At 49.6% G+C, this 24,405-nt stretch overlaps 1 pseudogene; it reads left to right on the top strand.

Moving 5' to 3' along the window:
* The first annotated feature begins 4,388 nt into the window (after positions 1 to 4,388).
* On the top strand, positions 4,389 to 21,126 carry LOC147105980 (maestro heat-like repeat-containing protein family member 1; annotated as a pseudogene).
* The last annotated feature ends 3,279 nt before the right edge of the window (positions 21,127 to 24,405 follow it).

The following is a 24,405-nucleotide window of genomic DNA, read 5'->3' as shown; positions in this document are numbered from 1 at the left end:
GTCTCTGGCCTTGACCTCCAATCCACTGATCTCCTGGAACGAATCCCCGGGAGGTGATGCAGAGTTGCAGGTAGGTTTGAACTTGCCTTGTCGCCAATGTTGTGTCCGTGTATAATAAGACACAGACTGCAGGAGAACGGTACAACAGGTGTTTACTCAACGTGGCTCTCACTGGAACTGATCTGTACAGATTACTACTCAGTGCTATATACAGGTGTGGTCACTGCCGGTACTGCAGTATACATGAGCTGTAAAAGATAGTTCCCCCCTTAAAGGTATATACATTACAAGCGCCATTGACTGCACGCATGTGTCTTTGCGGGCACCGCAAGAGAATGCCGAGGATTACCGCAACCGGATGGAGTTCCATTCGTTGAACGTCCTGTTGGTCTGTGACCACAGACAGCTGATAGTCGCTGTCAATGCCCGCTTTCCAGGCAGCAGTCACGACGCCTTCATCCTGCGCCAGACTTCTGTGGCAGACCTTTTCGAGGCCCCGGCTCACCCAGGAGGCTGGCTTCTCGGGGACAAGGGCTATCCTCTGTGCACCTGGCTGATGACCCCGCTCCGTTCGCCCAGCACCCCTGCTGAAGAATGATACAATGAGAGCCATCAAGTGACCAGGAACATCATTGAGCACACAATCGGCATGCTCAAGCAACGGTTCCACTGTCTGGACCATTCCGGAGGAGCCCTTCAGCACTCACCTGAGCGAGTCTCCCATTTCGTTGTTGTGTGCTGCATGCTGCATAACCTGGCAATCCTCAGGACTCAGCCACTGCCACCAGACATTGGAGCACCAGCAGAGGAGGAGGAGGAAGAGCAGCAGCACCAAGACGGGAGGGAGGCACAAAGTGCAAGGACCGTCCGTCAGCAGCTTATAGCAAGTCGGTTCTAGGCCCCCTCTGAGGGAATGGCTTCTGCCATTCAAAGAACATGAATGGAACCGTGCCGCAACCCCTAAGCCGGTCAAGGCAACAAATAGTTCAAAGAGCAAACATGCACATTCTGAATAAAGACACTTCTTTATTTAACAAACTGTGTGCCCTTCCCGCATGACAAAGTAATAGAGAGAGAACCCCAAAAAAGCAGTCAGTCACATAAACCCTGAGCCGGTCAAGGCAACAAATAGTTCAAAGTGCAAACATAGACAATCTGAATAAAGACAATTTTTTATTTAACAAACTCTGTGCCCTTCCCGCATGACAAACAAATAGAGAGAAACCCCCCAAAAAACAGTCAGACACATAACTGGCTCTCACAACCTGGAGACAATGAACAAAACAGTAACCAAAAAATGACCACGATCCTCGGCCTTCAATAAAACATTTAACAGCATTTTGCCACACCTCCTACTTTTTGCCCTTCGAGGGTGATCTGCTTCGCTTGCGAGATTCGCCCCTTCCCAACCTGCAGCTCCTCCGCAATGGGACCCCAGTGGCTGCAGCAAGGCTGGGGGAAGGCTGTTGAGTGTCAGAAACTGAGACTGCAGATGCCCTTGAGGTACGGCCTGGACCAGCTCTGGGCCTGGAGGGCCTGGCTGCTGACTGCTCCAACTCTGCATGGGCGGCAGCAGTCGTTCCTACAGGTGGTGGCAGCTGCAGTGGAGAAGTGACAGTGTTGGCAGCAGGAATGCTGTCATCCTGACAGAGGACAGCAACTCCCTGTTCGGACAACACACTGGCAGTCCCATGGGGCAGCACTGCAGCATGCGGAGCAATCTGCTGAAGCACAGACTGCTGGCCTGTTGCGGCGCGGCGAGGGCCCCGGCGATTCGTTTCCGATCCAGCAAGGGTGGCAGCAGTCAGTACTCGTGTGGCCTCAATCTGCGTCTGCATGAGACCAGCCACTGACTGCATTGCAGCCCTAAGCACTTGCGTGGCAGCCGCCTGTACTGCACCGAATTCCTGGAGACTCCTTGCCTGTGCTGCGCCGAAGTCCTGGAGACTCCTTGCCTGCGCTGCGCCGAAGTCCTGGACACTCCTTGCCAGTGACTCAATGGATTCGGGCATCCTTGCCACTGCAGCCATGAGCTCAGTGTGCCTGTGCTCCGCCTGGGCGCTCATTTCAGCGAGGGGCCATGCCTCTTCTGCGCTCACTGTAGCAGGATTTAAGGCCAGACTCTCCCTCCGGGGAGAAGGCCACCGAGCTTCCCTACCCACTCCCGTGTTGCTGCAGCCCGCTGGGCCCCGGAGCTTCACCCTCCTCAGACCATTCCCCCATGCTCCCCTCCAGGGAAGACATGTCCCCATTATGGCCATGGGCTGCTTCAGCTGAGGGTGGCACTGATGGTCCGGCATCCTCCTCCTCGTCGCCTTCAGAGTCACTCACAGTGGCAGCTTGAGGGCCCACCTCCTCACCTGGAGAATCAGCATCTGAAAGCAGGGAGGTACAAGAGTGGCTTTAGCGTGAGGACAGGGTGGCAGCGAGGGAGGCATGAGTGCTGCAATGTACTGTATTGGGTCAATAGTGGCAAAGGATGCTGGTGTGAGGCACAAGTGAAAGGAGAGAGGTCAAAAAGGTGATGACCTTACCATTGCTGTCCAGAACGGGGTCGGCATCTCCAGTGGCGACGGGGCCAATCATCCGGCCTGCCATAATCCGCTGGACTCGCTGCTCCAGATCGGTGAGGGCTTGAAGGTGAGGCCGGCCTCCCCCGGTCCATTGCTACTGCCTCCTGTTATGCGCCAGCTTGCCCTGCAAGAGAAAGGACGGGCTCTGAGTACAGTGTGAAGCCCTGATCTTGGCTGCACTGCCTCCCATGGTGGAATAGCCCTTACAATGTGAAGCCCTGATCTTGGCAGCACTGCCTCCCATGGTGGAATAGCCCTTACAGTGTGAAGCCCTGATCTTGGCAGCACTGCCTCCCATGGTGGAATAGCCCTTACAGTGTGAAGCCCTGATCTTGGCCGCACTGCCTCCCATGGTCGATTAGCCCTTACAGTGTGTAAAGTGCTGAATGTGTGTGTGAGTTTCCTGAAAGGGCCATAGGTGTTGGATGAGGGCTGGGCATTGGGGCTTTCAGGACCCTTTGGCTATAAAGTGAGGTCGACATGCAGGAATGAAGAGGATTCTGAAAAGGGTACTCACCCTGACGACCCGAGTGAGGTCATTGAACTTCTTCCTGCATTGCACAGGGGTCCTAGGCACCATGCTGTTGGAGGTCACTCTGTGAGCCACCTCACTCCAAGCTTTGCGATAGTCGTTGGGCAGCGGCCTCCTGCCAGTGTCCGGGAACAGGATAGATCGCCTGCGTTCCACCGCACCAACCAGAACAAGCAAGGCCCCCTCGCTGAACCGCTGCGCTCGCTCCCTGGCCCTCTCCATGGTCCTAGGTGTAAGAATGTGGCAGTAGGTCTGTCCAGGCCAGAAATCAGGGCTCCGATGCGCAGGGTGTGGCTGCAATCCCAAATCGAACCTTCCCTTTAAGAGCTGACCGGCGCCAGATTGTCTGCGTGCAATCGCTAACTGGCCGCACCTGCACTGCGCCTGCCCTTGGTGGTAGCGCCTCGCTTCTCCGGCTTAGCGCCTTAAGACAGTCGTGCAGCGCCTCTTTTAGTGCTCCAAGCACCTCCTGGGGCGAAGTAGGCCAATTTACCAGTAGGTGGCGATAATTTGCACCGGGCGCAAAATTTCGCGCCCGGCCGATATTTAGGCCTCAACGGAGCGAAACTGAATTTCTCCCCCTAGATCTTTTATTTCTAGTGTATTTAAAATTGATTTGAGTCATAAGAACATCCCAATGTGGGGGCAATTCTGCTAGAAATGTCTGTCCTACACTCCCATTTCTAAATCTTTTGTCACAAGTACTTTGAGTGTCTGTGGTTCGGTGGGTTCTTTATTAGGAACAAACAGCTGCTCGATCCAATATGGTTGCCAAGAGTTGCGTATGCTGCCTTGTCTGTACGGTCTGTATCTCAGGTCTGGGCCTGAACCCTCACCACCCACCTTAATCTGCCATAAACAGCTGACAAGACTTATATGGGCACATGACCCAGGGCCACATCACAACTGAGGGATTATGTAACCTGGCATCACAATGAAAACCATGACAACCCAGAAACCACAGGGGTGGACTAGACATGGCAAAGTGGTCCAAACTGTGCATTTGTGCATGAGAGAGCAAAGAGGAGAGAGCTTCAAGACAAGTGCGTTCATCAAATCTATTCAAATTTCAGAAGGTCACCAAGAACAAATTGGAAATACTGCGTAAAGGAACAGTGTTAATCATTGTAGAGAAAGAAGTCAAGGAACAACATCCGAGCAGAGACCTGATTTCACACTGTGAGTTAGTGAACAAAGACAATCTTTAACTGATCATCACTCACAGAAATTATTTGGTTGAAACTTTTCTTCATATTGAAGAGTTGTAAAATTTGACTGAGAAAATGTCCCTCAATGTGGAAACATTATCACTTGCCCTCGTGAAGATGATAGCCGAGGAAGATGAAAATTTTCAGCAGAAAATATCAAAGACCCTCCAGAGACTGGGGCGTCAGCACCCAGAAATAATATTAATGAGCTGCCATGACTATCTGTGTCATCACAGCACGCAGACAGCTCCACACGGTGTTGTAGTATTGGAGACCATGGTGATGATCATCAAGGACACCCTTGATCAAATCAGCCAAGCACTTGCTGAGAAAGTTATCTCTTTGGCTGCAATGTGGATGATGATGTTAACAGGAGCACAAGCTGACAGCCAGAAAGCGGCCAGCAATCTCCTGGTTACCACAAACTTCAAGTTCAGAAATGAAGTTGTCCAGTTGATGACAAAGAGTTTCAGACAAGGGCACCTTCCGCATGTGTACATGGTCAAGACCTTAACAAAACTGTCAATGGAAAATGTGTACGGCATGGTTCCTTTACTAAAATCTATCTTAGGGATCATGATTCCAGTATTCATTGGTGTTAAACAGACTGAGCTGACGACTGCATTTGCCTCAGCAGTGGGTAGTTTTAGCAATAGCATCCTGATCTATCTGGGAAATATGGAGAAAGCCTCAGACCCTAACGTGACTAAAGATACTTTCTCCACCGAGATCAACGCTGTCTATATTCTGTTACTCAAGGTGTGGCTCGAGAAGGAGTCCTCTGAATTGAAGATCCCAACAGTAGAAGCTCTAGGCTGTGCCATTTCCCTGCTGCCCAAGGACACACTAGAAGAAGAGCTGCCCAGGATAGTTCCAGGCATCCTGTCTCTCTACAAGAAGCAACCAGGGCATTTTTCCATCACAGATTGTTTGTGCCGGGTACTGGACGTTGCCACAGAGATGAGGGGCAGGATATTCATTGGGCCGTGGAGTCGGGATTGGAGGCGTGCGGGGGGTTAAAATCCCAAAATCAGGGGTCCCGACCCCATCCCGCACCCAAACCCGCCTCCATGCCAGTTTCAAAGGAGGCGGGTACCCGCCCCGCACTGGGACCCGCCTACCCGAGGCTGGAAGGGATTAGTGCCAATTAACTGCCTGTTAACAGGTAGTTAACAGGCAGTTTTTAGCATAATCCCTATTTTTAAGGTTGAAGTGTGGGATTCCCGACGGCTCCACACCACACTAAGTTAGAGGAGGCGGGCCGTCGGGCTGAAGGGCTTGGAGGGGTCGAGATGTCAGTGTTCAGGTGAGTGATGGGTACATGAGTGCAAAGGTAAGTGTGTTTGATGTGTCTAAAGTGATTAAATAAGTTTTACATACCGTTTCTTACCTCTTCAGCCTTCCTTCCTTTAGGTCTCGGGAGTCCTTCATCTCACCAGCACAGAAAGGCGACTGGCTGCGATCTGTCAAAAGTGACAGCCTGCAGATTTCTGTGCAGGAGAGATTTCGAACTGAGTCTGTGGAGAAGGACTCATGTTAGAAGTGAGACTGTCAGTGTTTGACAGCTTCAAACAGCTGTGAAACGCTGATATTTCATCTGTCAAAACCTCTTGACAGATGAAATTTCAGTCTGTGACGTCACCTGTTGCCGGGTGGCCCTTAATTGGCCTGCTGAGCCCGCTGGGTGGGCTCAACAAGGTCAATCAAGTTAAAATCGCATGGATTGGCCGGATCTCGATGGAGGCGGGACTACAACCCCGAAAGTTGTAGTCCCGCCTCCAACTCAACTCCTGAATGAAAATCCTGCCCGAGGTATCTGGGGCTGAAAACACAGATGGACAATCTGCTTAAAAGTCCCCACCAGCAGATGTGTGTTTTGGCAGGAGATAATAACCATTTTGCTGTGAAGAAACGCAATAAGATCCTTTGCTGTTTTAGAGTTCTGGTCCCAGCTTATGCAGACTCAATAGTCCAATTTCTCCTCTCGCAGTTAGAGAACGCTGAGCAAAAAACGAAAGTAGGAACATTCAATGTACTGAGGCACCTCATCATATCGGTCTCCTCACATTTTGAGAGGAAGAAAGCTCAGGTTGTGGCTGCCAAAAAACACTGCTCCTGGACAAGAGCAGCAATCAGGAGAAGAAGCTAATTGCCCAAGTAATATGTGTCATGGCCCAGCAAGGTTACCTTGAGCTAGAGGGAGGAAAGGCAATGGTGGAATTTGTCATCCAACAGTGTGCTGCATCTGTTGATTCAGGGACCCTGGTACCACCCAATCATCAGCCAGACCAGGTAACAACTGAGGAATTAGTCACAGTATGTGAAACAGTGATGTGTGTGATCACAACTGCAGTGAAGATGGAGGATGTCCATTGGCCATTCTTACTGGAGTTTGTCACCATGACCCAGTACACCAAGGCTTTAACAACAATCTGTAATTGTTCAGCACACCTTGGAAAAAAGAAACTGCAAGCCGGCAGTGAGAGGCTTTTCCTCACTTACAATGAAGGTGCCAATCTCCCTAAAGCCCAGGCACTGCTGACCCGGCTCCTCATCGTGTCTTGTTGCCCATATCAGGGAGGAAGCCGAGGAGCTGCGGCACTGAGGCTAATGCAAGTCCAAGTCCTGAGCCTCAATATCCACCCAGCAACTGTGAGAGGGTGGGAAGAGGAACTTCCATCATTGGTTGAACAATTACTGAAGAATTCAAAGGAGTTTCTGGCCCAAAGGGAATGGGAGGAGAAAATTATTGTTGGCCTTGTCCAGAACTCTCAATATCATTGATGACGAGGAATGGACATGTCAGCTCGCTGATGAAATACATAGAGGTCAACACCAACCATCTTTCCCCACAAGAGAAGGGCTTTCTCTATAAATCTCTTGGGACAGTGCTCCGTCAGACCCGCACAATGAAAATAAAGGAGGAGCTTTACAAAATGCTACTGAGTGTGCAGCACAGTGAGAGTGCGGAGAGAGAGGGAGCAGCCCTCGCCTTTGGTTTCTGTGACATGACACACTTTGATGATACCCTCAGTAGCCTGGAGGAGTTTGCTAACTCCAACAGATTTAAGAAAACTAATAGTTTCTTGGATATTCTTAGGATCAAGCCTGATGTGGTTTTGGCTACTCTCAATCATCAGCAAAGTGATGGAAGGTGTCGTCGACAGTGCTATCAAGCGGCACTTACTCAGCAATAACCTGCTAACTGACACCCAGTTTGGGTTCCGCCAGGGCGACTCAGCTCCTGACGTCATTACAGCCTTGGTCCAAACATGGACAAAAGAGCTGAACTCAAGAGGTGAGGTGAGAGTGACTGCCCTTGACATCAAGGCAGCATTTGATCGAGTGTGGCATCAAGGAGCCCTAGCAAAACTGAAGTCAATGGGAATCAAGGGGAAAACTCTCCATTGGTTGGAATCATACCTAGCACAAAGGAAGTTGGCTGTGGTTGTTGGAGGTCATTCATCTCAATCACGTGACATCACTGCAGGAGTTCCTCAGGGCCGTGTCCTAGGCCCAACCATCTTCGGCTGTTTCATCAATGACCTTCCCTCCATCATAAGGTCAGAAGTGGGGATGTTCGCTGATGATTGCACACTGTTCAGCACCATTCGAGACTCGTCAGATACTGACGCAGTCCGTGTCCATATGCAGCAAGACCTGGACAACATTCAGACTTGGGCTGACAAGTGGCAAGTAACATTCGCACCACACAAGTGCCAGGCAATGACCATCTCCAACAAGCGAGACTCTAACCATCTCCCCTTGAAATTCAATGGCATTACCATCACTGAATCCTCCACTATCAACATCCTGGGGGTTACCATTGATCAGAAACTGAACTGGACCAGCCATATAAATACTGTGGCTACAAGAGCAGGCCAGAGGCTGGGAATTCTGCGGCGAGTGTCTCACCTCCTGACTCCCCAAAGCCTTTCCACCATCTACAAGGCACAAGTCAGGAGTGTGATGGAATACTCTCCACTTGCCTGGATGAGTGCAGCTCCAACAACACTCAAGAAGCTCGACACCATTCAGGACAAAGCAGCCTGCTTGATTGGCACTCCATCCACCACCTTCAACATTCACTCCCTCCACCACCGGCGCACTGTGGCTGCAGTGTGTACCATCTACAAGATGCACTGCAGCAACTCGCCAAAGCTCCTTCAACAGCACCTTCCAAACCCGCGACCTCTACCACTTAGAAGGACAAGGGCAGCAGACGCATGGGAACATCACCACCTACAAGTTCCCCTCCAAGCCACACACCATCCTGACTTGGACCTGTATCGCCGTTCCTTCACTGTCGCTGGGCCAAAATCCTGGAACTCCATTCCTAACAGCATTGTGGGTGTACCTACACCATATGGACTGCAGCGGTTCAAGAAGGTGGCTCACCACCATCTTCTCAAGGGCAATTAGGGATGGGCACTAAATGCAGGCCTAGCCAGCAACGCCCACATCCCATCAATGAATAAAAAAAAACCCTGGTTCTTTGCTATGGGAACTTGGCATTCTACACACCTGAGGAACTAATGCTGTCCACAAGCGAGACCCACATTCTGCCAGCTGTGATCAATCAATACAGTACAAGTGGACAGGAGAAAAAGACTGAATCCAGGGATCTCACACTAAAGATCAGCCTAATAAAGACCGTGACTCTGGTAGCTAGATCCCTACATTCAAATCGCTAGAGAGCATCCCTCAACTTGACCAGAAACAGGGAGCTGCTGACATGCATGCTGAATCTTCTCGAGGCCGAGCCACCAGAGCTGCTGCAGAGCCCTGTTCGACATTTAGCCATGGATGCCTGCAAGCATCTGATACAACTACACATCGAGTCAAACCAAGCTGACATCTGCCAATTGATTCAAACCTGCCTGACCAGTACCTTCAGCTTGTTACCTTCAGAACTGGACAATGTCAAAGACATGAATAGGATGGCAACACTTTATACCCAAACCATGAGTTCACTGCTAGAGCTCCTGAAGCAATTACTGCTTCAGGATCTGTCCCCTGAAGGAATTGAGGTCATTTTCAATCAGGTAGCAGTCTGGACCACTTCAGCAAAAGCTCATGAATGAGAGAGCGCCATGGACACAACCTTACAGCTCCTGAAATGTTGCTGGGAGAAGTTCAATGTTCAGAATGTAACGGCTGGAAATAACACGGGAATTCTGATTGGACAACTGATGCCGCGTTGTGCAGACCCATTGCTTCCCGTTCGACAGATGACTCTGGACACCTTGTACATCATCCTTTCCATTCAGTTATCATATGAAGGCACCAATCTGGATCAGCAAAAGGAGCAGTTGGAGGTTCTGAAAGGAGTCAGGGAACAGTTAGTTAACCCTGATGCTTCAGTTCTCTTTCAAGCATGCTGCCAGCTCACAGAGGTCATTTCCAAGTGTTTGCCCCATGACCAACTGGGCAACTTGCTTCCCGTGGCACTCAAAGGACTGTCCGACCAACACCCCAGCTGTTCCAGTGCAGCTGCTGTGCTCCTGCAAAACATCATTAAAAGACGAGGCAGTGAACTTCGGGATCAGGTCTCAGAGATACTTCATGTGCTGAGCATTGAATTGCAGTCAGTTCTGTTGTGTTTTGAGTTTTGCTTCAATTAAGTTTGTCCCAGTTCCCGGGTGTTACCTGAAGGGGGTGCTGGGAGGCTCAGTTTTACTTTGTCTTTCACTTTCTGTTTCGGGTTCTGCCATGCAGACAATGTGCTGTAATGTCCACCCATTTACTCAGTAAATAGTAAAAGGTTCATTCCGTCTCCTCTATTCATTACTGTTCAGTCAAGATGCAATTCTGGCGACGAGGCGGCTGTTGAACTCTCTAGAAGGACTGAGATAGACATGCGAACCTACAGCCGTGATATTGGAAATTGTGACGAGCGGGCCACTCAGCTAGCAACATCAATGGCATTTTGATAGTTGGCTAGCTGCGACGTAGATGGCAGACAGAGTATTGTGAGGGCCAGGCAACTACCGTGAGTGTAGCTACCGTAACTCTGACCGGAGGAGAAAAATAATTTTTAAAAAAAATAAAGAAAAAAGTCCGTGGATCTTAAAGGGACAGTGCACATTAAAACTATGACGACCTTGGGACATATTGAAGAGCTCTCTGGGGATAAGGACAGTTCATGGGAGGAATACGCAGAAAGACTGGGGTGTTTCTTTGAGGCCAATAATATTGACAAAGAAGAGAAGAAGCGCTCAGTGTTGCTAAGTGTATGCGGAGCTGCTACTTACTCCGTCCTGCGTTCATTGGTGGCTCCTCGTAAACCTAGTGAGGTGGATTATGCTGATTTGATTGAGAAGCTGCAGAAACATTTTAACCCAAAACCCTCAGAGATTGTGCAGCGTTTCCATTTTCACAATTGTAAACACCAGCCTGGACAATCTATTTCAAGTTACATTTCTGAGTTGAGGAAACGCTCATTACATTGTAATTTTGGTGACCATTTAGACAATATGCTCCGTGATCGGATTGTGTGTGGAGTGCTGGGCTCGGCATTGCAGAGACAGCTGTTAGCGGAGAAGGCCCTGACGTTCCGACTGGCCGAGGAGAAGGCTTTAGCAGCAGAGGCTGCATCGATGAACACACGTATGCTCTGTACAGAGGCAGCACCATCTCAGGCCGCCGAGGAGGTGCACAAGACCACACACGCAGCTGCTGCTGTGAGAGACATGGAGGCAACTAAAGGGACAGGAAGAAAATGTTTCCGCTGTGGGGCCCTCCATGGTTCCACTACATGCAAATTTGTGTCAGCGGTATGTCATTTCTGTAAGAAGAGGACACATAGCTCGTGTCTGCATGAAGAAAGCTCAGGCTGCTGCAGCAGAGCCAACACAAGCATCGCAGACACACACCCTGACACTGGAGGACAACGATGAGTACACAGTGTATACCACGGAAGCTGAGCAGCTACCCCACAGAGGGTGGGGATACACGGCAAATGTGATCATGAATGGGGCACCACTCTGCATGGAGGTGGATTCAGGCTCAGCGTGTTCGTTGATAAGTGAAGACACTTACAATAGGCTGTGGCCAAGTGAACCCCCGGCGATGGCTCAGGTCAGTGGTGTGCTACGGCAGTGGTCCCAAGCTCAACTCCAGGTGCTGGGTATGATTCATGTGGAAGTTAAGTTTCAGGCAGTCAAGGACACACTTCCACTTTATGTGGTGGCGGGGCAGGGCACAAGCCTGCTGGGCAGAGATTGGTTTGAGCCCCTTGGTATTGAAGTGACAGGAGTACACACAGTACAGCGACAGCCCATAATGCCTATGTTGGAGAACTATGAAGAGGTTTTTGGTGAGTTCGGGGCCTGTCGGGGACCGCCACTCTCAATTGAAGTGGACCCAGGGGTAGCGCCTAAGTTCTTCAAGGCGCGACCAGTTCCTTTTGCGTTGCGCAAGAAGGTGGATGAGGCCCTGGATAAGCTGGTGAACCAAGGGGTTCTCTTGCCAGTGAAGAACTCCCGTTGGGCCACCCCTATCGCGCCCACTGCAAAGAAGGATGGGGGCCTGCGAATCTGTGGAGATTACAGATGTACGGTTAATACTGCTGTGTTACCAGATGTGTATCCCTTACCAACTGTTACAGAGCTGTTTTCAACACTGGCTGGAGGCACTCTGTTCACCAAGCTGGATCTCAAGCAAGCATACCAGCAACTGGTCCTGGGTGAAGAGTCAGCCGAGCTGTTGACAATCAACACCCACAGAGGACTTTTCCGAGCCACAAGGCTGCAGTTTGGGGTGTCTACGGCTGTGGCAATCTTTCAGAGGTTCATGGACACCCTGTTGGCTGGTGTTCCGGGAGTTCAGCCTTACTTGGATGACATACTGATTACAGGCAAGACACAGGAAGCCCATGATGAGCGGCTGCAGGAAGTACCACGCCGGCTGGCTGAGGTAGGACTACGCCTTCAGCAGGAGAAATGTGTGTTCGCTGCCAATGGGGTGGAGATCTTGGGATTCCGAGTGGACAAAGACGGTGTGCATCCGACTACGGAGAAGGTGGAGGCTATCAGGAGCGCTCCCACCCCCAAGAACAAGACCAAACTGCAGGCATTCCTCGGACTGTTAAGCTTCTACAGTTGTTTTCTCAAGGGCAAAGCCACAATCTTAGAGCCACTGCACGGGCTGTTAGACCAAGCAACAGTGTGGAACTGGACCTCAGCTCATGAAACAGCCTACAGACAGGCAAAGGAATTGCTACAAGCAGATAAGGTTCTGGCACACTATGATGAAAACAAGCCATTGGTGTTGGTGTGTGATGCCTCACCATACGGGCTGGGAGCTCTGTTGGGTCACATAGAGCCAGATGGCCGGGAAGCGCCTATCAGTTTTGCCTCAAGAACACTCTCAACAGCAGAACGTAATTACGCCCAGATTGACAAGGAGGCCCTAGCCATCATATTTGGGGTAAAGAAGTTCAGCCAGTACCTGTTAGGGAGACAGTTCGTCATCTACACAGACCACAAGCCACTCTTGCATCACTCCAAGCCCATGCCCCAGATCATATCACCGCATATGCTTCGGTGGAGTCTGATGTTGGGGGCCTACAGTTATGAACTTTGCTACAGGCCTGGGAAGATGCTGGCTAATGCTAATGCTCTGAGTCGCTTGCCTTTGAACCGGCCGATGGCTGAGACGCCACCACCCCTGGAGGTGCTGCTACTGGAGGAGGTTCTGGAGGCCCCACTCCATGCCCAGCGGATTGGCAGCCTCACACAGAAAAATCCAGTCTTATCACGGGTGCTACGCTGGCTGCTGCATGGCTGGCCCTCCGAGGTCTAGGAGGAGCATTTCAAGCCCTTCGTTCAGAGGCGCCATGAAATGTCTGCACACAAGAACTGCGTGCTCTGGGGAAGCCGTGTGGTGGTTCCTGCCGCCGCAAGAGAGGAGGTGCTGAAAATGCTGCATGACTCACACCCTGGGATTGTGCACATGAAGGTGTTGGCGAGAAGCTACGTCTGGTGGCCGGGGTTGGACCGAGATGTGGAGGAGGTGGTAAAGAGCTGTGAGACATGTCAGCTGACTCGCCATAGCCCATCCAAGTGTCCCCTTCACCCCTGGGAGTGGACCACTCGTAAATGGTCAAGACTCCACATTGACTTTGCAGGGCCATTTCAGGGGAAGGTCTTTTTGATAGTGATGGATTCTCATTCGAAATGGCTGGAGGTGGCAATCATGAGCTCCATGACATCCAGTGCAGTGATCAACGCGTTGCGTTTGCTGTTTGCCACACATGGGGTCCCCGACATGCTGGTTTCGGACAATGGAGCAGCCTTCACGTCAGCGGAGTTCAAGGCTTTTGCAGGCAGAAACTGGAACCGCCACGTGACCACAGCGCCCTATCACCCCTCCTCTAACGGGCAGGCAGAGAGGATGGTGCAAACCACAAAAGAGGCACTTGTTGTGTCTGGGTATAATAAGATACAGACTGCAGCAGAAACGGTACAACAGGTGTTTACTCAACGTGGCTCACAGTTGAACTGACTGTACAGATTACTACTCAGTGCTATATACAGGTGTGGTCACTGCCGGTACTACAGTACACATGAGCTGTAAAAAGTAGTTCCCCCCCTTAAAGGTATATACATTACAATTCCTCCCCTTTTAGATTAACAGTACCATAACACTCATTTAACAATTAAATATCAAACTAATTACAATGAACACTTATAACATGCAACCGTAGCTGAAAATAGTCTATTTATATATTCAGTCTTTCGGGAGGCCGCCTGATCCTTTCTGGATAGCGCCTTTCCCAAGTGTCTTGCTCTTGGTGCGGAGGCGATTCTGGCCCCCTGTCGTCAGCTGGTTCATCAGCTTCCGATGCTACTGTTTCTGGGGTAGATGCGACCTGTACGTCGGGTTCATCACCAGGTACATATGGGCGAGGCATGGGGTTGACTTGTTCCTGTGACTCTAGGATCTGGTCAGCATGGCGTCTCACAATGCTCTCCCCAACATCCACTGTGTACATTAGTGGGCCCTGCGGTGTGCATATCATTCCTGGCTGCCATTTTTCTGTTCGGTAGTCGCGGGGCAAGACTGGTTGCCCTAAATTGAAGCTCCTTGTTGGCTTCTCATGGATGTGCTGGAATTGCTTACTCTCAACATCTCTTCGTACGTTTGGTCTGAGCAAATCCAGGCGAGATCTTAACCTTCGGTTAAAGAACATCATGGCTGGGGCCTGGTTGGTGACTGCATGTGTCGCATTCCGGTAGGCGAACAGGAAATTGTCCACCTTGTGCTGCAGCGGAATGTTGTCATTGTACATAGCCTTTATTGCCTTCTTAAAGGTTTGTACGAACCTCTCAGCCAATCCATTTGTGGCTGGATGATACGGGACGGATGTGTAATGCCTTACCCCATTCTTTTTCAAGAACCTCCGGAACTCTTCGGACACAAACTGTGGTCCATTGTCGGAGCAAATCTGTTCTGGCAAGCCATTCCTGGCAAAAATGGTCCGTAGGACTGCAATAGTTTTCTCCGTGGTGGTGTTGGACATTTTGATGACCTCAGGCCATTTCAAGTGCGCATCCACGGCGATTAAAAACATTGAGTCCATGAATGGACCAGCAAAATCAATATGCACCCATTGCCATGGAGATGAGGGTCACTCCCATGGGTGTAGAGGGGCCTGTGGTGGTGCATTTTGGACTTTCTGGCATCCTGAGCAACTCTTGGTCAGGTCCTCGATTTGTTTATCGATTCCCGGCCACCACACATAAGCCCTGGCTAGGCTTTTCATTTTTACCCCTCCCAGATGACCTTCGTGAAGCTCATTGAGCACTCGCTCTCTTAACTTGGGTGGAATTACCACTCGGGATCCACACATCAAGGTACCCTGGCATACTGACAGCTGTTCTCTTCTGGATGAGAATGCTGGCAACAGTGAGTCGCCATGTGCTGGCCATCCCTTCACCGTCAAATCATATACCCGAGACAGTATCGGGTCATTTCGGGTCTCCTTCTCCATACCAGCGTTAGGTACTGGCAAGCATTCAATTATAGTCGAATGATATATTTCGACAGGATCCACTGCTGGTGCTTCCTCCGCAGTAGGCAGTGACAGGCGTGATAGCCCATCAGCATTTCCATGCTGTTTCGTGCCCTTATATTCAATCTCATAGTGGTGTGCCCCTAGAAAAAGTGACCATCTTTGTAGTCGTTGCGCAGTCATCACCGGAACGCACTTCTTCGGATTAAAAATGGAGACAAGAGGCTGGTGATCAGTCAGCAAGGTGAATTTCTGCCCGTGCAGATAGTGATTGAACTTTTTCACTCCCCACACTAGGCTGAGGGCCTCCTTGTCAATCTGGGCGTAGTTACGCTCGGCTGAGGTTAGTGATCGTGACGCAAAGGCTATTGGCCTCTCTGAGCCGTCTGAGAATTTGTGCGACAGCACCGCTCCAATGCTGTAGGGTGACGCATCACATGCCAAACGAATTGGTAATGCTGGGTTGTAATGGACCAATACCTCTTTCGATGTGATTAGTGTTTTGCTCTTCTGGAAAGCTCGTCTACATTCGTCACTCCACTTCCATGGCACCCCAGTTTGCAGTAGGGTGTTCAGTGGGTGTAGTATTGTAGACAAATTTGGCAAGAACTTATGGTAGTAGTTTACCAGCCCGAGGAACGACCTCAGTTGTGACACATTTTCCGGTGCTGGAGCCTTGACTACTGCCTCAATCTTCTCTGGGGACTTATGTAACCCCTCTTTATCGATAACGTGGCCACAATACGAGATCTGTTTTCTAAAAAACTCGCATTTGGGGCGGTTAGCTCGGAGCCCATATTTCTGCAATCTAGTGAGCACCTGCTCCAGGTTGGCAAGGTGATCACTGTCATTTTCGCCCGTGACCAGGATGTCGTCCAAATAACACTGGGTCCCTGAGATCCCTTGCAGGACTTGTTCCATTGCCCTCTGCCAAATAGCCGGAGCTGATGCTACCCTGAATACCAGCCGGTTGTATTGGTATAGACCTTTATGGGTGTTGATTGTGAGGTATTTTTTTGATGCTTCTTCTACCTCCATTAGCAGATACGCCTGGGCCAGATCAATCTTAGTGAAGCATCTCCCTCCAGATAGCGAGGCGAAAATATCTTCAATCCGCGGAAGTGGATATTGTACGGTGTGAAGGATCGGGTTCACTGTTACCTTAAAGTCCCCACAGATGCGAACCTTCCTTGGTTCCCCAGGCGTGCTGCTCAATGACTTTTCATCACAGGGACGATGGGTGTAGCCCACTCGCTCCAGTCTACCTTGGACAGTACACCTGAACGTTCCAGACTCTCCAACTCTGCTTCAATGGCTGGGCGGATCGCATAAGGTACCGGTCTGGCCTTAAAAAATTTTGGGCTTGCGTTTTCTTCAATTTTAATCGTTGCTGTCATCCCTTTTAGTGTTCCGACTCCTTGCTGGAACACTGCTTTCGCGTCAGTTAGGATCTTTGACAGTCGCCCAGGTGTGACGTCGTCATCCTTTTTGTCAGCCACAGTCAGTGCCTGTATGGAATGCCAATCCAGTTGTATTTTCCGGATCCATTCACGTCCCAGTAATGGTGGTCCTCCATCTTGCAATATGTACAGGTCCAATTTTGGTGTTTCCTTACCGTTATATTTAACGGTCACCCTTATTTTTCCTTTGGGGTAGACTTTTTGCCCCGTGTACGTCTTCAAAATAATTTTTGTGTCTCTCAAGGGTATGTGTGAGAATAGCCGCTCATAGTCCCATCAGTTTATGACTGTTAGAGCTGATCCTGTGTCCAATTCCATCTTTACCTGGACTCCTGCTATCTTGAGAGTGACCCAAATGGTTCGGTGATCCTCCATTGTGATCACATTATGTAGTTTCAGACAACTCAGTTCCCTGTTTTCGGAGTCGTTATCTCTCTTTTGTTCATCTGAACTATTCTCCGTCATCTTATGTACCTTCTTGTACTTTCCTTTGGTAGGTTTCTTATTGCTGGTTTGCTTTCCCGACCTGCAGACTCGTGCTATGTGTCGTACTTTTCCACACTGTCTGCACACTTTGTCTTTGAACCAGCAATCATTCTGGTCGTGTGTTGTTCTGCCGCAGCGATAACACTTCTCTGTTCCATATGACATTTCGTTTGTGCCATATTCTTGCGGTCTCTGTTGTATCTCTGCAGCGCCCCGTGCTGCTGCTTCATATGATACCGCAATGCTGAAAGCCTTTTCCAGCGTAAGGTCCTTTTCAGATAAAAGCTGTTTTGGGTTCCTTCACTTTGAATCCCACACACAAACTTGTCCCTTAAGGTATCTGCCAGTCCCGCTCCAAACTGGCAGTGTTTCGATAGTTTGCGCAGTTCTGTTAAATAATCGGCATTGCTTTCATCCTTATGCTAGTTCCGTTTGTGAAACTTGAATCTTTCTGCTATCAGCAGCAGTGTGGGGTTTAAATGTTCCAGTAGTATCGTTACTATGTCTTCAAAACTCGTTTCCATTGGCTTCCTTGGGGTTACTAGATTTCGTAATAACCCATACCTCTTTGCACCCATTAAATTTAACAATACCGACGCTTTCTTGTCATCTGACACCTCATTTGCCTTGCAGTATACCTCTATTCGCTCGACATATGTAGTCCAATCTTCGACTTCATTGTCAAATGCGGTGATACTGCCACTCATTGGCATTTTGGGTGTGGTTTAAAATGGCGTCTCCCAATGGCATAAAATGGCATCTCCCGTGCTTTCCTTCCTCCCCCGCTGCTGCCAACGCCGCACTCCGCGGTCCTCGTGGCAATGGCGGCGCCTCGCGGGTTTCTGCACGTCTCTCTCTCCCTCTCTCCGATGCTGCTCGGCCCCTGAACACCGGCTGCGCCCTATGCGCTCTGCCCTCTCTCTCTCTCCCCCGTCGACGCTGCTCGGCCCTTTGCTGTGCCGCTCGGTCGGGCCCTAGCCCGCCGCTGTCCGGGAAGGGTCTGCGCACTTCCTGTTGCCAGCCCGTTTCGCTGGACCACTTCGACTGGAAAGCCAAGCCTGGCTCTCGACAGCCTCCCCCGCAATTCTCAAGTCTCTGCTGGATGACTGGGCGGTTGCCCGTGGTCGACGCCCGAGTCTCTGGCCTTGACCTCCAATCCACTGATCTCCAGGAAAGAATCCCCGGGAGGTGATGCAGAGTTGCAGGTAGGTTCGAACTTTCCTCATCGTCAATGTTGTGTCTGGGCATAATAAGATACAGACTGCAGCAGAAACGGTACAACAGGTGTTTACTCAACATGGCTCACAGTTGAACTGACTGTACAGATTACTACTCAGTGCTATATACAGGTGTGGTCACTGCCGGTACTACAGTATACATGAGCTGTAAAAAGTATTTCCCCCCCTTAAAGGTATATACATTACAGCACTGGTGAGGATATCGGTGGGGGACTGGCAAACCAGATTGGCCAGGTTCCTGTTATCACAGCATACCACACCAAACTCAGCAACGGGGAAGAGTCCTGCCGAGATGCTGATGGGTCGCCGGCTGGCGACTACACTGGACCGGCTACACCCGGACTACAGGGATGAGATGCACACAAAGCAAGAGGAGCTGGCTAAGAAGCACCAGGGCACTGCCAGGCAGTTCGAGCCATCAGAGACTGTGTTTGCCCGTTGCTATGCAGGAGGAGACAAATGGATGCCTGCCGTGGTGGAGCAGGCCACGGGTCCCCTGTCGTACAGCGTCCGTACACCTGATGGCCAGCATCACAGATGCCACATAAACCAGCTACGGGGTCGTACTCCGGTGAGAGTAACAGAGACGTCACAGGCTAGGCCATTGTCTCCGCCACCTCTGCCAGGCAGTGACGGCCTGCTTCCTGCAACAACGATGGAAGCCACATCGACAGAAGGTGTCACGGAGTCATCAGCCATGGAGGAAGGTTTTCCTGTGGTTAGCAGTGGCACCCCGACTATGCCTGTCCAGCGGCGCTCAAGTCGGGTTAGATTCTGTCCCAGACGCCTGGAGGACTAAGGGGTTTTATCTGGGGGAAAGGAGTGTTGTGTTTTGAGTTTTGCTTCAATTAAGTTTGTCTCAGTTCCCGGGTGTTACCTGAAGGGGGTGCTGGGGGGCTCGGTTTTACTTTGTCTTTCACTTTCAGTTTCGGGTTCTGCCATGCAGACAATGTGCTGTAATGTCCACCCATTTACTCAGTAAATAGTAAAAGGTACATTCCGTCTCCTCTATTCATTACTGTTCGGTCAAGATGCAATAAGTTCCTTATGAGAATATGAAACTTTCAGTTCTACTGAGTATCGCCATACTGCCCTCACACAACAGAGCAACAGTTGTGTCCTGTCTCCTCACCTACCCCGTCCCTTTGGACAAGTACGTCAGTGACGTGTGTCGATCACTGTCCGAGGACACAGAATGTACCACGAGTACAATGGGAGAGCTGCTGGACACACTGAACAAACAGTTAGGATTTGCAATAAGCAAAACCTATCCCATCAGAGATAACACAACCCAGTATTCAAGCCTTGAATCCCTGGCTGCCATCTGTGGGCTGTACGAGATAATAACTAAGCCCGAGTCAGCAAAGGCGGTGGCTACATTATTACCGCAGATATTTAGTAGCCTGCTGATTCATCTTAGCTCGTGTGTTAATGTTTGTCTGGTCAGTGGCTTTGTTCCTGATGGTCAACCGCAGCAGAGGGAATTCTCAGTTAAGCCTCTAACATCTGAAAGCAGCAATGTTTGTGTGAATTGTGTGGAGACACTGAAGGACCGCCTAGCTCAGACAAATAATGAAGCAGTGCTTAATGACATGGTGCAATGTGGAGAATGGGACTAGATGATGGATCTGGGCAAGTCTGACAAGGGGGTTGTCCTGCTGGCCAGAGCAATGGTGAGATATGCTGGCCCCAGTCTGACTGGCATTGTGAAACAGCTGGCAGCTCAAATCCTTATGGTCCAAGACTGTCAGGCAGTCACCGTGGCTTCCCTCCTTGGAGAGCTGTTAAAATCTCCACTGGTTTCACAGCTGCAGCTCACAGACATTCTGGCGAGTAGATTGGTAAGATGTTTGCTCTATGGTTCTCCAGTTGCTGTGTGTCAAAGGCCTGTCCAACATTACAGCACATCCCAAGACTAAAAGATGGTCTCGGAAAGTGATGTACACAACAACTCTGTTGGGGAACATGGAGAACCAGAAGGAGGTGCTAATATTTGAGGTGCTGTCGTGCCTCTCAAAGCACTTAATTCAGTTGCGAGCAAACACCATCCAACCCTTTGAAGAGAAAATCCTCGCCAGGATTCAGCCACTCTTTGAGGCAGAGTCTGATAGAGTGCGGGCTGAAGCGTTCAGCGTGTTGGGGATCTTGGCCAAGTGTGGGATCGGAGGTTCCAGATCCTCCTTCTGCCGACAGGTCCATTCCAACCTGGTGCGCTTGATGTTGCACCTGGATGGAAAGAGTGAGGAGCTCACTAGGTCTTGTTGTTCGGCACTACGGTTGCTCTTCCCATTCATTGGATCTGTTGAAGCTTCCTTGTTGATTGACAAGTATGACGAGGAGCCCACCAGGAGCTACATGAACCTCCTAAGAGACCTTTCACGACAGTTGGCTGAAGATATCCCCAAACAGATCACCTCATATGCCACGGATTGCAAGTCCTTCTTCCAGAACCCCCAGGAACAACTGCGAGCACATGCAGTGGTCTTTGCATGTTTACTTCACCAACAGTCAGAATGTGTCCGACCCGCCCAGAGCGTCACCTGGTGAAACATCTGCACAAAGAGCTGCTGCTGTTCATCATCAGACTGAAGACTAAACGCTCAGGCCACCAACCTTCTCCATGTCCTCTTAGCAACAAAGTGGTCATCCGTTCAACATGACTTGTAAATTTGTAATTTTATGGATTGTAAATAAATCGATATCCTGTTGTTCCATTGTAACTATCGGTGCGTCTTCAAATGGTGCAGGTCGTACTGCTGCGTGCAGAAGGTATTTAAAAATATTAATAAATGTAATTAATTACATAGAATGGGAGGTCAGGTGATGTGTTGCTGCTGCAATATGTGGGAGCTGGTGGACACCATTGATGCTCACGGTGATCACATTTGCAGTAAGTGTTGGCTGCTCGAGGAATTCCGGCTCCGTGTTGAAGAGCTGGAGTCCGAGCTTCAAACACTGAGGCACATCAGGGAGGGGGAGAGTTACCTGGACTCTGGGTATCAGGAGGTAGTCACACCAATTAGATTAATTAATTCAGATGTAGTCCGTGGCCAGGGTCAGGATGGTGTGACTAGAAGTGAGGCAGGCACGGGGATCCAGGAGGTAGTGTTGGAGGAGCCGTAGCCCTTGCTCTTGTCCAACAGGTTTGAGGCTCTTACTCCCTGTGAAGATGGGAACAGGAACTGCGGGGAGGATGAGCAACCTGGCCACAGCAACATGGAGCGGGGGGCCATTCAAGTGGGGGGAGTTAAAAGAAATGTTGTAGTGGTAGGGGATAGTATCGTTCGGGGGATAGATAGAGTTCTTTGCAGCCGAGAGCGAGAGTCCCGAAGGCTGTGTTGCCTGCCCGGTGCCAGGGTTAAGGACGTCTCCTCTGGGCTGGAGAGAAACTTGGAGTGGGAGGGGGAGGATCCAGTTGTCGTGGTCCATGTTGGTACCAACGACATAGATAGGACAAGGAAGGAAGTTCTGCTGAGTGAGTTTGAGCAGCTAGGGGCCAAATTAAAAAGCAGAACCACAAGGGTAATAATCTCTGGATTACTACCTGAGCCACATGCAAATTTGGCTAGGGTAAATAAAATTAGAGAGTTAAATGCATGGCTCAAAGACTGGTGTGGGAGAAATGGGTTTTGCTTCCTGGGACACTGGCATCAGTACTGGGACAGGAGAGAGCTGTTCCGTTGGGACTGACTTCACTTGGCCAGTGCTGGGACTAGAATCCTGGTGAATCGAATAACTAGGGCTGTGGAGAGGGCTTTAAACTAATTAGTGGGGGGGAGGTTTTAAGAGAGCGAAAAATAAAAATGACAGCGGAGAAGGCAATAGAGCAAGGTAGCAGTGGGGGAATTAAAAACCAGAGTGTGTCAGGAAGGGACAGAATGTACAATGATAAAGGTAAAGTAGTAAAAGGGGTAAAAGCAGAAATAAATTGTCAGAAAACATATTTGAACGTTCTTTATCTGAATGCACGCAGCATTCGTAACAAAATTGATGAGTTGACGGTGCAAATAACTACACATGGGTATGATCTGGTGGCCATTACGGAAACATGGCTGCAAGATAATCATGACTGAGAACTAAACATACAAGGGTATTTGACAATTAGGAAGGACAGACAGGAAGGAAAGGGAGGTGGGGTTGCTATGTTAATCAAGGATGGAATCACTGCAATAGTCAGAAATGATATTGGGTCAAAGGATCAGGATAGTGAAACAGTTTGGGTGGAGATAAGGAATAATAAGGGGAAAAAGTCACTAGTGGGCGTAATCTATAGGCCTCCTTACAGTTGCAACTCTGTTGGTCGGAGTATAAATCAGGAAATAGTTGGGGCATGTAATAAGGGACCAGCTATAATCATGAGGGATTTTAACTTTCACATTGACTGGACTAATCAAATTGGGCATGGCACATTGAGGAAGAGTTCATAGAGTGTATTAGGGATGGGTTCCTTGAGCAGTATGTTGTTAAGTATGTGTATTGTATTGAACAATTAACACAAAGACTTAAACGTATAACTCAAACAGGTCTTTACTGGTTGGAGGTAGGGACTATACATAGGTCTTTACTTCATGCCCACAGGCGGGAACTGAGGGGAGATCAGTACCCACAGTACTATTTATACCCCTATGGCCAGGAGTGGTACTGCGTATCACTACGCCCAACAAGTAGTGCAGTCCTGTCCATAGGTTCAAAGTAGCACACATATTACATACACAACATTCCTCCCTTCCTAGCTTTACAGTCATCTCCCCATTTAACATAACGTAATAACATATATACATATATAACTTCAGGTTTACATAACAGAATAACATAGATACATAGATAACTTCATGTCAAAACAGATCACAGATTCAGTCTCTGCGGAAAACAGTTCACAGATTCAATCCCTGTGGTGGAGTCGGTTCACGTTGCTGGAGTGACTCATTCAATAGTCCTTCCATGGATTTAACAGTTTGAACTTCCGAACTGAATTGGCTCCGTTCGGAGGGACCACGTGTGTGATCTGGTAGAGGTAATAATGGTTCAGATGGGTCATCTTCTGTTTCGACTTTTCCTTTTCTGCTTCTTGGAGACTCTCTGGGCTCCACTGTCAGCTGCCAGCTGCATGCGCAGTTCCTCCTTCTCTCCCTCCTTTTTCCGTAGTAGAGCCACCTTCTCCCGATGTTCCGTAGACTTTCGGTGCTCCTCCATGATTTCTGTATGGTGGGAGTCGAAGTTACAAGTTGGACAGGACAGGACATAGTAATATTCGGTGTCGTCCTGATCTAGGCCAGCGAGAGGGTCTTCTATTTCCTCCATACCCAGCTGGGCGTTAGCCAGCTTTTGTTCCAAGTCCAGACATCTTTCCTGAAGAGACTTCTTCATGCGTACCTCTTCATCCAGCTTTTTCTGGGCTTTCAGCAAGTCGTTTACTAATGACCTCATTTGAGATTTTACTACTTCAACTTCTTTTGGAGATTGATTGATCGGACTATTCAATCCCTCTACCGGAGCAGCTGTTTCAGCGGTCTGTTGTTCTACGTTGACGTGAGTCAGCGTACTTTTGGCATCCAAGGGCTGCTCTGTTGCAGTCATCTCAGTCTGTGTTGCCACCTCAGCTCTTCCAATAACCTTTGAGAGCTCCGAACCCCTTTCGTTTGAATATTGAAGTTCGTGTTCAAGTTTTTCCCATTTTAGAGTCCTGTCCTTCAGCATATGCAGGAGTTGGCTGACCGTTAACTCCTCTGACATCAGACGTTTTGTGTGCTCCTGCTCCATTTTCTCCATCAGCTGCTTCTGTTGTCTTTCCAGATTCTCCAACTCTATATCAAAGAACTCTTTCATTGCATTCAACTCTTGCTCACAACGGCGAAGCATTTGTTCTAATTGCTGTTGTAGTTTGAAATGGA

Source organism: Somniosus microcephalus, chromosome 16 (assembly GCF_052327205.1).
Source record: "Somniosus microcephalus isolate GS21.2 chromosome 16, FLI_Smic_1.0, whole genome shotgun sequence".
Lineage (NCBI taxonomy): Eukaryota > Metazoa > Chordata > Chondrichthyes > Squaliformes > Somniosidae > Somniosus > Somniosus microcephalus.
The sequence above is the reverse complement of the archived record's forward strand: the minus strand, read 5'-3'. Positions and strand labels throughout refer to the sequence as shown.